A 12795-nucleotide genomic window follows, 5' to 3' on the forward strand; every position below is an offset into this window, starting at 1 on the left:
AATACACAATTTCCTTGACTTTTTTAAAGATCCCACCAGTACGCATGGATTTCAATTTTTATCCTGCAGCAAAACAAACTTTTTTTCCCATTTGTTCCATGAACTTTTTGAAGTATCCTTGTACTTTTAAAAGAAATTCAATCCAGAATTTCTGTGGTCAGCAGGAAAGAGAGGCATGAGCCGAAAGGATGTGGTAGGGACACAGCTGCAAATCCCCCGTCCTCACTTGTCATAGGATCCGGCCAGTTCTGTGTGCTGTGCCCTGCAGCTGAGTTGCAAGAGAAATGAGATGTCATGGCCAGTCTCTTCCTTTCCTGGGTCAAGGTGGAGCCAGCCACGTGTCAGCTCGCCTGCCCCATGTGAGTGTCCTGGTTAAAACCCTGGCTCCCTGCTGCCTCCCAGAAGCTCCGCACACCCATCACGGGACTTACCAGGTCTCTGCTAGCCCATTCCCAGGAGCTGCTTGGAGCCGGAGAAACAGTTGGACAGACTATAGTGAGCAGAGCAGCAGTACAGAAAGGCACAGGAAGACGCCATCCTTGGAGGGAGGAGCCACTGGGGCTGGCGTCGTGGCGCAGTAAGTTAAGCCACTACCTGCGGCGCTAGCCTCCCATAGGAGTGCAGGTTCAAGTCCCAGCTGCTCCACTTCTCATCCAGCTCCCTGCTGACATGCCTGGGGAGGCAGTGGAAGGAGGTGCTAGGTGCTCTCCATAACCAATGAGAAACAAGTCTCTAAAATGCAAATAACCTCTCTGGGGGCACAGAGCGGCTCTGCACGGTGCACTCAGGTTTCCGGGCTCCATGTGCCCTGCTGCTCTCTGCCTTCTCTACCTGCATTGGTTGAGCGCTGGCTGGGCTGAAGGTGAGCAGGTGACTCGGGGAGGTTGTGTGCCAGGCACAGCCGGGACTGTGAGCAGCTTCTGGCTATTTCTCCTTCCCCAGCCACCACATAGCCTTTCCTAGGGCTCACACCGTCTTCTCAGCGTATTTCAATCACAACTCACTTGGAATCAGCAATGGAGACAGGACCGTAGCCCTTGAGAGAGCATCATGGCATACGTGCCCCTCCGCTGGTTTCTGCAGCCTCTGACCAGTGACCTGCACGCTCGCGCGCGCATGCGCACTCTCTCTCTCTCTTTTTCTTGCCTCCCGTTTGTTATTTTTTAGCAAATGTTCTTGCTGCAGCCAAGGGGACTGAAATTAAATTCCAGCACTGCTTGTGGTGACTCTGAAAGGCTGAGGTAATAAAGCAAGGTGTCTGGGGACAGATGTGACTACATCGGTCCAGCTTCGTTCCGTCTCTGTGTCCCGAGGTAACCGGCCAGGGCTGGGAACTTCTTGGGAGATTGGATTTAGTTTTCCTGCTCATCAGGGCGATTTCCAGAAAAGTCTGACGGCTGCACTGGAGCCTCGTCCAGTACATCTAGACCACTGCACTCAATAAGAGGGCAGCAGTCCACAGCCGAGTCTGATGGAGACGTTGCGGTGAAGCTTAGAGAAAGCCCCATGTGTCCCTGCTCCGTTGCCAAGTAGCTAGGGGTCCGTGAGAGCAGAGAGAGTTTAAAAAAGTCACTTCTCTGGGTGGGTGTTTGGTACAGTGGGTGAGATGCCTCCTGGGATGCCTGCATCCCATATCAGAGTGCCTGGGCTGGAGTCACCCCACTCTGCTTCTGATCCAGTTTCCCGCTGTTGTGCACCCTGGCAGGCAGCAGTGATGGCTCAAGTATTTGGGACCCTGTCACCCATCTGGGAGATCTGGATGGAGTTCTGGGCTCAGCCTGGGCCAGCTCAGGCTGTTGTGGCCATTTAGGGAGTGAACCAGCAGATGGAAGATTCTCCCTCTCCCTCTCCCTCTCCCTCTCCCTCTCCCTCTCCCTCTCCCTCTCCCTCTCCCTCTCCCTCTCCCTCTCCCTCGTCAAATAAAATAAAATAAAACAAAACCTATCTTTTCTTCTCTCTGGATGACCCTCATTACGGTGAACTGAAGTGATGTGAAGACACCTAGTTGTCAGGTGAAACAGGTCCTTCCCAAGAGTGTATGTTAGGGGCTTGGAAAGTCCCCAAGGTCATCGTGTGACCTTGCTGGCTCCTCTCCAGCGACCTTGATTTCTCTACGGGGCGGGGGGGGGGGGGAGCTCATGTCCAGCCAAGCACGAGCGAGCTGGCAAGTTTACCAGAGCAGGCTGCTGGCTGCTGGTTGTCCTGGGAGGGGGAACGAGCTCGCTGTAACAGCCTTATCTCACAGCTCCCCAAGGTCCCGGGCCGTGGGGAACTCTGCGTTTTTCTTTCTGGCTCAGATAACTGATTCTGTCAAGAGCAGACCCTGGACTTGCAAGGAAAAGAGAATGAAATGTTTGGTAGGAATTCAGTCATCGCCTCATCCCCAGTAAGCAAGGAGGGGGAAAAGGTGTTAGTGGCACATAACCAAATATAATAGTCTCAGCCATGCAAAACGCGATCTACGTCTCGGAATTTCTGCAGCTGGGGTTCTCCATGCCAAGATCCACTTGGGCAACACAACCTGAGAAAACAAAGTTTTAAATAAAGCCTCCTGACATCTTTTTCTAATGACACACGCAATTTTGTAATAGACCGAGTTGACGTCTTTCCTTCCAGCCCGGGAGAGTGCTACACCATACATGTCTGGCCCCCAACCAGGAAAAAATCCGGGCTTCGCCTAACCCCTCGATTCTTCGGTGGCAGCTGATCCAAGAGGCCTGGACACTGAGAAGTCATCAAGCACCCTTCAAGCCAACGGGTCTGGACCCCCTATGCCCATTTCCTGGATTTTAAAAAGTAAGTTTGTACTGGGGACGGCAGTGCTGTGTGAAGTCATTCTTACCCCAGATGAAGGCGGGTAGCAGAAGTCACCAGGGAAACCCAAAGTCATCTTTCTACATAGGCTGTTTGTTCACAGTAAGATCTCCATATTACCTAGCAGGACCAAGCTCCAAGTTAATATGATTTTCCATAGCTTACACATTATAATTAAATACGTGAATTTATTTCTTTGGAAGAAAGCAAGCAGAACATTTCTTTCCATCATAGAAACAACCATATCTTTGGTTTCTATTAAAGACCGCTGGTCTCCCAGGCTCTGTTCAAAATCTACAACAAGGGAATTCGCAGAATTTTCATAAAAGCAATTGAAATTACAGCGTCTTCGTACACTCCCAGGGTGTACTTGTATTAACAAAAGATGTTTTGCTTTACTCGCACCTGCTCAGTTCTCCATGGGGGCTCAAGCCATACACATTCCAATAGAGCAGCGCCAATAACATCAAATAAAAAATGAAGTTCCAGGAGAGAGAATGGAGATATTCAATATGACCACAGAAAGTGCATTTGAGAAGGAGCTGAGCTAGTGGAACTGGCTTTTTGAGCAGAAAATTGTTACAAGAAATAGATTTTTAACCGTGATTCATACACTTTGTGCTGGCTAGATACACAGATCTTCCCTGTGTTTCTGCTGTGTGTGTGTGTGTGTGTGTGTGTGTTGGGGGGAGGAGGGAGCAAGGCACAGGGACAGGGCCAATTGAAACAAGGCAGAAGAAAAGGACAAAAGAGACAGAAAAACAGAAATTCTTCTGCTTTGCTTGTGGCTGGGAAGAATTAGGGGACTTGCAGAAAGTCCACCTAAATGAATGTGTTTATGCTTTTCAGATGATTGTTGTAAGAAGAGAACACTCGTGTTTGCTTTACCCTAAGTCCATGAAAGCTCACTTCTTTGTGTCCATGGGGAAACGAGGTAAGAACTTAATCCCCTCTAATTGAGCCAACACGCCTGTGGCCACGCGCCTGAGGTTTCTAAGGTTTGGTGGCTCTTCGTCCAGGCGTCACCGCATCTCCAGAGCCGGCCCCTCTAGGAAGCACATGGCAATGGTAACACCGCTCGGCTATGCTTTGAGTGTGGTTGGTCACCTTTAGAAAACTCATGTTGAAACGTAGTCCCCTTGGTAAGAGGGTGGGAAGTGGGGCCAGGTGGCTCCTTGAGGCGGGGAATGGGTCAATGGTCGATAGTTCATCTCAAGAATGGCAAGCCAGGTTGGCTAGGGCTCTTACACACTCCCCAGCTCCCACCAGAGATGCCTCCTAGGGACTCTACCAGCGAGAAAAACATCACCAGACACGGCTCACAGCCTTGGCTCAGAACCATCCGCTCAAATAACTCTCTACAACATACCCAGTGTGTGGCATCACTCTAGTAGCAACAGGAAACAGGTAGGACACCCTCCTTCCACCCTCACAAACCCGCACAGATGGTGTTGAGTTACAAGATTACAAGCAAAAGGCAAGGCCCCTTCTCTTAAAGGGACACCGTTATATTGGGGGCAGGTATATGCCAAGTACACGAGGAACATGACAATCCCACTTGCAAGTGGGAGAGGGTCATTGTTCTTTACAATCCCTTGCGGCTTTCAGAGGAAGGGGGATCTAAACGAGGGTCTTTGCAGAGAGAAGCGACCGGCTGGGGAGATGGCAGGTTGGGGAACTGCTGGGTAACGTCAGTAGCTTTCCACAGGAACAGGGGGCTGGTGAGAGGACCCCCTGGAATCAGGGAGGGGCTGCATTACTGAAGCCATGGACAGGAAAGGAGAGCGCGGTGAGGCCACCTGTGGCTGGAGAGAGGTTCCTGAAGGGAGAACAGAGGTGTGCCACGGGGCCTTGAATTGATTCCTCATTCATTCATCTTTCCTGAGCACCTGCTGTGTCCAGGCCCTGTGCTAGGTGCTGGAGATAAGACAGACCCCATGGCCGGCACCGCGGCTCACTAGGCTAATCCTCCGCCTTGCGGCGCCAGCACACTGGGTTCTAGTTCTGGTCAGGGCGTCGGATTCTGTCCCGGTTGCCCCTCTTCCAGGCCAGCTCTCTGCTGTGGCCAGGGAGTGCAGTGGAGGATGGCCCAAGTGCTTGGGTCCTGCACCCCATGGGAGACCAGGAGAAGTACCTGGCTCCTGCTATCAGATCAGCGCGGTGCGCCGGCTGCGGCGGCCATTGGAGGGTGAACCAACGGCAAAAGGAAGACCTTTCTCTCTGTCTCTCTTTCTCTCACTGTCCACTCTGTCAAAAAAAAGAAAAAAAGAAAAAAAAAAGGCAGACCCCAGCCTGAAGGCTCTTCCCTGAGCATCCCCCTTCTCATCCATGCCCCGTGGAACAGATTGTTTGCTGAAGGCAGGCAAACACTCCAAGACTCGCCAAGGCTGGCAGGGAGTGAGACCCTGGGAGGCGGCCAGTGGGGACGGCCACACCTGTGTTACTCACATTTCGGGAGGGGTGCCTGCAAAGCGAAAACCCAATGCGTTGGCTCCTACCCATCCTCACTGACATCTTGACCAAGAATTGTAAGCACTTGATGCAGGCAGAGCGTGTGCTCCTGCTCGGGAATGCAGAGGAAAACGAATTGTTTGCTTTGGATTCGGTTGGTCCCTTCTTAACGTCTTAAGGTGATGTTTACTTAGCTTGTCCTTTAGCTTAGTCTGGAACACTCTTTGGAGCTGAAGCCCGCAGAGTAGCTGTTCTCAAAGGTGTCCCCCAAAGCTGTTGTGTTGGAATGAGTTATGGGGGATGCGGTCATTCCTTCCTGAGAATAAAGATCCAAAAGTGTGCACATGAATCCGTCACAGTTTTTCAATGCATAGTGTGAAAACATGAATACATAGAAACAGATCTCTCCTCCCAAAATAGTCTTGCTGGTTTTTTTTTCCCATTACTGTGACAGGTGTGACAGTTTATGTTCATGGTTACAGACATGATCCAACGGGTGCTCCCTATTTGGTAACCATAAATCCACTCATTTCTGCCCCGTTTAAGAAGGAAATGCAAACGAGTGAGAGAGAGACTCTATCATGGGCGTTACTATTCCTCAAGGCTAACTCTGGGATGGTGGGAAGTGGCCTGTGATTGATTGATAATGTCTGCCAAGGGATATGGAAAAGGGTGTGGCAGTGCATTGCAGGAATTTGTTTCCGAATTGGATCATTTCTGAGTTCTCTGGAATTGTAGCTTTATACTGTAGACAGCCATGCTGTATCTTATGCAGTTTTTAATTTTTCTTTCTATTTAATTGAAAAGTGGAGAGAGAAAGAGGGAGAGATCTCCCATTCACTGGTTTAGGTCTCAAATGCCCACAACAGCTGAGCCTTGGCCAAGCCTAAAGCAGGAGCCTGAAATTCAATCTGGGTCTCCCCCATGGGCGGCAGGGACCCAAGTACTTGCGCTGTCATCACCTGCTGCCTCCCAGGGTGCTCATTGGTTAGAAGGTGGGAGTCAAATAGAAACACTCTGATGGGGCACACAGGGGTCCCAAGCAGCATCCTATCTGCTGCACCAAACGCCCGCCCATTACATGGTTGGTTTTGTTTATTAAGATTTATTTTATTTCTTTAAGAGGCAGAGTACACACACACACATACACAGAGAAAGAGACAGAGAAATCTTGCACCTGCTGGTTCACTCCCCAGATGGCTACATTTTCCAGGGCTGGGCCAGACTGAAGCCAGGAGCCAGGAGCCAGGAGCCAGGAGCATCTTCTGGGTCTTCCAGAAGGGGCTCAAGCATTGGGCCATCTTTCAATGATCCCCAGGTGCATTAGCAGGGAGCTGGGTCAGAAGTGGAGCTGCCAGGACATGAACTGGCACCCCATGGGATGCCAGCGTCACAGGTGGCAGCTTTACCCACTATGCCACAGCCACAACACTGGCCCATCTTCCATATATTTGGTTCCCTTCTATCACCTTGCCTGGTCAGGATCTGGTCTAGAGGACGCTCTGTAGATAGTAGAATTCAGCGGCCCTTAGACAGCATTCAGCTGGGTACTCCTAATCCATGTGCTCCCTTAGGGATCTACTGACCAGCTCATGAAGGGGACTCGCTGGGTGGCCTGTGTCCACAGAACACTCAGTGTAGAGCAGGTATACAAAAATGTCTCATTAATTGTGTAATGTAATACACATTCCTTTTTTTTTTTTTTTTTTTTTGACAGGCAGAGTGGACAGTGAGAGAGAGAGAGAGAGAGAGAAAGGTCTTCCTTCCGTTGTTTTACCCCCCAAATGGCTGCTACAGCCGGCACACCGCACTGATCCAAAGCCAGGAGCCAGGTGCTTCTCCTGGTCTCCCATGGGGTGCTGGGCCCAAGCACCTGGGCCATCCTCCACTGCACTCCCTGGCCACAGCAGAGAGCTGGCCTGGAAGAGGGGCAACCAGGACAGAATCCGGCGCCCGACCGGGACTAGAACCTGGTGTGCCGGCACCGCTAGGCGGAGGATTAGCCTAGTGAGCCACGGCGCCGGCTCGTAATACACATTCTTATCAGTAGTAAAACTGTATGTGCCCAGAGCTCTCAGAGACTGCAGAGAGTCCTTGATTTTTTCCAGAGCCAATGCTTCTAGTGGCCCATGAAGCATATGTGCCCACTTTCCTGATTTGGGTAACACCGTCCCAAGGACACCTAATAGTCCCCCCTCCCCTTAAAGGTTATTGGATAAGGATCATTGGGTCAAGAGTGCACTAACTCAAGGCGGCCATTAGAAGTTGCTCTGGGATCGGCACTGTGGCATAGTGGGTAAAGCCACTGCCTGCAGTGCTGGCATCCCATAGGGGCACCAGTTCTAGTCCTGGCTGCTGTACTTCCTATCCAGCTCTCTGCTAGAGCCTGGGAAAGCAGTGGAAGATGGCCCAAGTCCTTGGGCCCCTGCACCCATGAGGGAAGACCCAGGGGAAGCTCCTGGCTCCTGGCTTTGGAACAGCCCAGCTCCAGCTGTTGTGGCCATTTTGTGAATGAACTGACAGATGGAAGACCCCCCCGCCCCTCTCTCTCTCTGCCTCTCTATAACTCTTTCAAATAAATAAATAAATCTTTTTTTAAAAAGTTGCTCTACAAAAACCTTAAAAAGGAACTCAGATTTCCAAAGTATTTTGTTGCCAGTGACCTAGTTATGAAAAGTGATCAAAGACAGTAAGATCCAGTGGCTAAGGGTTCTAGCAAGCTGGGGAAAGAATAGTCTAGGTTTTTCTATATCACGTTGCCCAAATATAGATAAGGGATTGGAAGCCTGTAACTGCTGAACACTTGATGGAACCTCAACTCTTTCCTGGTAATCAGGTACCAAGCCTGGGTTAACTGAGTCAAAAAGCTCCCTCCAGTATTCCTGGTTCCTCCACGTTCATTCTTTCAGCATTGAAAGCCATCAGTAACAGCTCCCCTCCCCGGAAACTCATCCTCAGCTCGGAGAACGCTATGGCAAGCAAGTTTGCACTTAAAAAGAACCACAACTACGAGATGCTTGAAGGGACTTCTTCTTTGCCACCAGGCTAGATGACCAGGTGCAGTTTGCAGCAAGTATTTCCTGTCTGCGCTTCATTGTACTCGCCTGTAAAAGAGGACAGAACCTTGCACGTCCTGGCATGTGAACGGCTGCCTGGGAAGTCATTATCAGGAGGGCTGGACCTCCCTGTCCCTAGATGTGACGTCATTCAAGTCACCCCGTGGTGCCCTTCTCTCATCAACCGATTAGGCAGACTTTGCTTCTGAAGACTGGGGCGGCTCTGGGACGTGCGCAGCTCTGCTGTGTGTTACTGCCTTCCGTGAGAGGCCAGTGGGGTCTCGTTTCTCCATGCACGCTCCCAGAGAAGGTCACGTCTCAAGAACATCTGGGATTCTGAGCCGCAGGACCCCTACGTACGCCCTCATCAGTGACCAGACTCTGAAGTTGGAAGGTCAGCCAGGGTGTCGGAGTGGCTGGCAGCTCCTCGCTTGCAAGGTGAAAGCTGCCGTGGGTTGGAGGTGCCTTCCAAGAGCAGGTGGCCCTGGAGATGAGTGTGGCATCAGAGCTGGTGCCAGAGAGAGGCTGGACCTTGGGTGCAGAGGCTCAAGGAGACAGAGGAGCTAAGGAAGGAAGCCGGGGGTCAGGTCGATGGAATCAGTGGCAGTCGGTCCCCAGGTCAGAGAGGCAGGAAACAGGTCTGGGGCTGTGACCTCCGCTGATCAGCCAGCAAGATGGGCCGAGGCCAATATTTCAGGAAGTCATCTGGGAACGCAGAGAGATGTGGGGACTTTCTCAATAGGAGCCTGTGATGTGGCCTGGGAATAGCTACCCTCTAGATGAAAGGGTTGTACAAATAAGCTTTCTCAAGCTCTTGCAAGGCGCAACATTTATTTCACATCTTTAGGGGAGTTAGCAGGGGGTCCCTGTCCCTTTTAGACACTCAGACAGGCCTGAGCTTTGCCTTTGAACTGAGCAGTCCCACGACACTTGCCCTCCCTCCGTTAGGCCGCAGTCAGTGCATCTGGCGGAAAGACCTTTCAAAGGAAGTGACGCCCCTAAGTCGATGGCTGGCCGTGGAGAGCATGCGTTAGCGAAATGACGGAAGTTTGCTGCCAATCTCAAGGGTTCAGCTGTGCAAAGCGGAAGTGGCATGGTTGACCTCATACCGAACCGGGGTTTCCATGTCCTCCTTCCTCTGCTTCCCTTCCTGTGGGCAGCCCCGTTCTTCCTCTCAACCCATTCACCTTGTGAAGGCCAAGAGCAACAGCTGTGCCTAGGCTCTGAGCTTTTGTACGCGCTAACTCCTCTGTCTATAGTAGTTGACCTAATCCTCGAGACAATCCCCAGAGTAGCAGTAGCACCCCCTTGTTTGGATGAAGAAACTGAGGCTCACAAAGATTAAGCCCCTTGCACAAGATCCCTTCCCAAGGTCACAGCCAGCAGAACTGGGAGTTAAGTCCAAAGCCCAGGCGAAGATCTTCATCAGAGTGAGTTCCGGCTCCTGATGAGGTCGTTAGACCCCAGTGAGTGTGAGTTGTGGGCAAGATGGCGTCCCCTCTCAGGGGTTCTCGTTGTTAATCATGGAACGAGAGTTCGGGTCTCCAATGGAAGGACAAGAGGCAGCAGGAAGGAGAGGGCTGGGTGCAGCCGTATGTAAGTCAGGTGTGTTGCAGGTGCGTGGGCCACCTGCCAAGGTCAGTAGACTCTGCTCCACCTCCAGCGACATCTGGGAGGAAGATGAGCCCAGGGCTGCCTGGGACCCTTGCTAGACCTAATTTCAGTGTCTGCACGTGTTTGGTCAACTTCCTTATCGACTTAGCCTGTGCCCTGGGACCCTTTGGGACCTAACCCAGCCCTGTGCTTGGAGCTTTTGCCTCCTGCCTCTGCCTTGTCGGGCACATGTGCGGCTACTTATAGTAGCAACATCCGCTCTCCCAGCCAAATTTCTCCAGCGCCACTGCTCTGCCCCCTCAACCTCCAAGCCAGCTTCCCCCTGGCGCCCTGCTCCTGAGCTCTGAGTCTTGTCTGTGAACCCGCTACTATTTTCTCACACTCCCTTCTCTCCTCCCAGCCACATCTTTGCAGGTTGTGATTGTCCCTCAAAACTGGCTCCAACTGCTTCTCCTTTGCTTCATTTATCTTCTGGGAGTAAAGTCATCAGTCCTTAACCCGAAACTGGCAGCAGACACGCCCCCTCCTCAGCACCGCTGCTGACAAAGTGGTCTATGACCAAAGGATCTCGAAAGGAGGGTAGGCTGCACCTCCCGCCTCATCACTGTCCCCACGCTGCAGAGGGTCTGCGGGCCACGCTCTGTCTTCACTCCCCCACCCCCTCCCACTCTCGTGGAAAGAAAAAGAGAGCATGCAACAGAGGCCCCCAAACATTTCAGGACCAGGGGATCAAGAGAAGATACCTGGACAGCGCATCACAAGCCACCAGGAGCTGCGTGCCCTGGCCTTCGTGGTGGAGACTAGTACAAGGCGTGCTGGAATCGACGCCATGAGTTTGGGAGCCGAGAGGTGACTTGGATTTAATAGAACAAGCTGCTACATGAAATCTGTCTTCTTACAGTTCATTAAAGGAAGTGGAAATAGTCATCTATTAACAGACTCCAGGTCTCGAAGGAATGGTTTGTGACTACAAGTCCGTTTCTGGGTACACACGGATATGTGTGTGCAGATGTCGAATGTGGCTCTCTCTGTAAGTTCATATGTTTTTTTTAATTTTTAAAATATATTTTACTTTTTAATTTTTATTTAAATAAAGAGAACACATTTCATGTATTCATATATACAGTTTTAAGAACTCTTCACTCTACCCTTCCTCCCTCCCTTTGACTCAAATAGTAAGATCCAAAGAGACTTTTTCTCCTGATTTGGGAATTTATTCATTTAAATAACATTATAAGCATGGGATCAAATATTTCATTGTACAGTTAATACATATGAGGAACTTCAAAAAATTCAGAAAAAATGCATATTATGAAAAAAAATTAAGCATGGGTTTCAACATTTTTAGCCCCAAATAAACTTGTCTTTAAATTCCATTTTTCACAGACTTTTTGAAGTACCCTCTTACTATCTGCTGGGAGGAATAAGATCTATAATTTTTTCCTGTGTCAAAACAACTGGTACGTACCAGTGGCTCCACACCCCCATCCCTCATCGTCCCATGGTGTGTATCCCACCCTCTCCCGCTGATAAAGTCCGTGGCACAGGACTTCATTTCAGAGGATCTCTATTCAGAGGCAGATGTTTGGCCCAGCAGTGAAGACACTGGTTGGGTGCTGTGTTCCATATCACGGAACCTGGGTTTGACAGCTGGCTCTGTGGTTCCTGCTAATGCACACCCTGGGAGGCAGTAATAATGGCTCAGGTACTTAAGTTCCCAGCTCCGGGCTTTGTCTCGGCCTATTCCAGCTGTTGAAAGCATTTCGGGGCCGGCGCCGCGGCTCACTAGGGTAATCCTCCGCCTAGTGGCGCCGGCACACCAGGTTCTAGTCCCAGTCGGGGCGCCGGATTCTGTCCCGGTTGCCCCTCTTCCAGGCCAGCTCTCTGCTGTGGCCCGGGAGTGCAGTGGAGGATGGCCCAGGTGCTTGGGCCCTGCACCCCATGGGAGACCAGGAGAAGCACCTGGCTCCTGGCTCCTGCCATCGGATCAGCGCGGTGCGCCGGCCGCAGCGCGCCGGCCGCGGCGGCCATTGGAGGGTGAACCAGCGGCAAGGGAGGACCTTTCTCTCTGTCTCTCTCTCTCGCTGTCCACTCTGCCTGTCAAGAAAAAATTAAAAAAAAAAAAAAAAAAAAAAAAAAAAGAAAGCATTTCGGGAGTGAACCAGTAGTTGGGAGCGTTCTCTGTCTCTTTTTGCCTCTCAAAAAGAAATCCAAAACAATAGTTACCATCCAAAGACGTTAAGGAATCATTTATAGAGTCTGTTCCCAGCATGCTAGTATTTTAAAGAATCAAATATGGCAGTCATATTTTAATATTAAAAATAAAACAAAAGCATGTGAACTCAAAGGCAAAGATGCTGATCCGTTCTGCCCCAAACTGTGTTGGAAAAAGTGGGTCTGCTTCTGAGTGGAGTAGTGGTGTGTTTGTTGAGAACAGAGGTTGCATAAGAAAATGCAGCGTAAAACTGAAGCGATGGGTTGGTTATTAAACTACATACGGTTTGTCGTTTGTCATCTCGGGCCCCACATCGCTCCTGGGGCTGGAGCTGGAAGTTGGCAAATTTCTTTGTCCATTGGCTACCCGTCAGATTCCACCAAGAGGGGGCGCTGGAGGGAGAGCGCAGGCAAGAGTAGGGAGAGGGACTTGCCCCATGCCATCTGCCTTCTGTCTTGTCAGAGTTGCTCCAGGACAACCCTTCACCCTGGCAGGGCAGATGGTTCCAGATCTCCAGCTTGTCAGCCTGTCTGGTCAGCCTCATCACCTCTCCCCACAGAGGCAGCAGCAGGGCTTGGGGAGGTCCTGTCCCCCGCAGAGACCCCCGTTGGGCAGCACCCTCTCCCCTCCCGGCTGCAAGATGAC

The 12795-nt window shown here is 51.1% G+C and overlaps 1 long non-coding RNA gene across 1 annotated transcript; it reads left to right on the forward strand.

The window, feature by feature from the left end:
• The first annotated feature begins 2442 nt into the window (after nt 1-2442).
• Nucleotides 2443-11052, forward strand: LOC149122827 (uncharacterized). The gene is made up of 3 exons (XR_016219246.1): nt 2443-2796; nt 3664-3748; nt 8102-11052. It is a non-coding gene; the product is annotated as an uncharacterized LOC149122827 (long non-coding RNA).
• The last annotated feature ends 1743 nt before the right edge of the window (nt 11053-12795 follow it).

The sequence above is a fragment of the Oryctolagus cuniculus genome, chromosome 13, assembly GCF_051225735.1.
Source record: "Oryctolagus cuniculus isolate XC-2025 breed Fujian yellow rabbit chromosome 13, ASM5122573v1, whole genome shotgun sequence".
NCBI lineage: Eukaryota > Metazoa > Chordata > Mammalia > Lagomorpha > Leporidae > Oryctolagus > Oryctolagus cuniculus.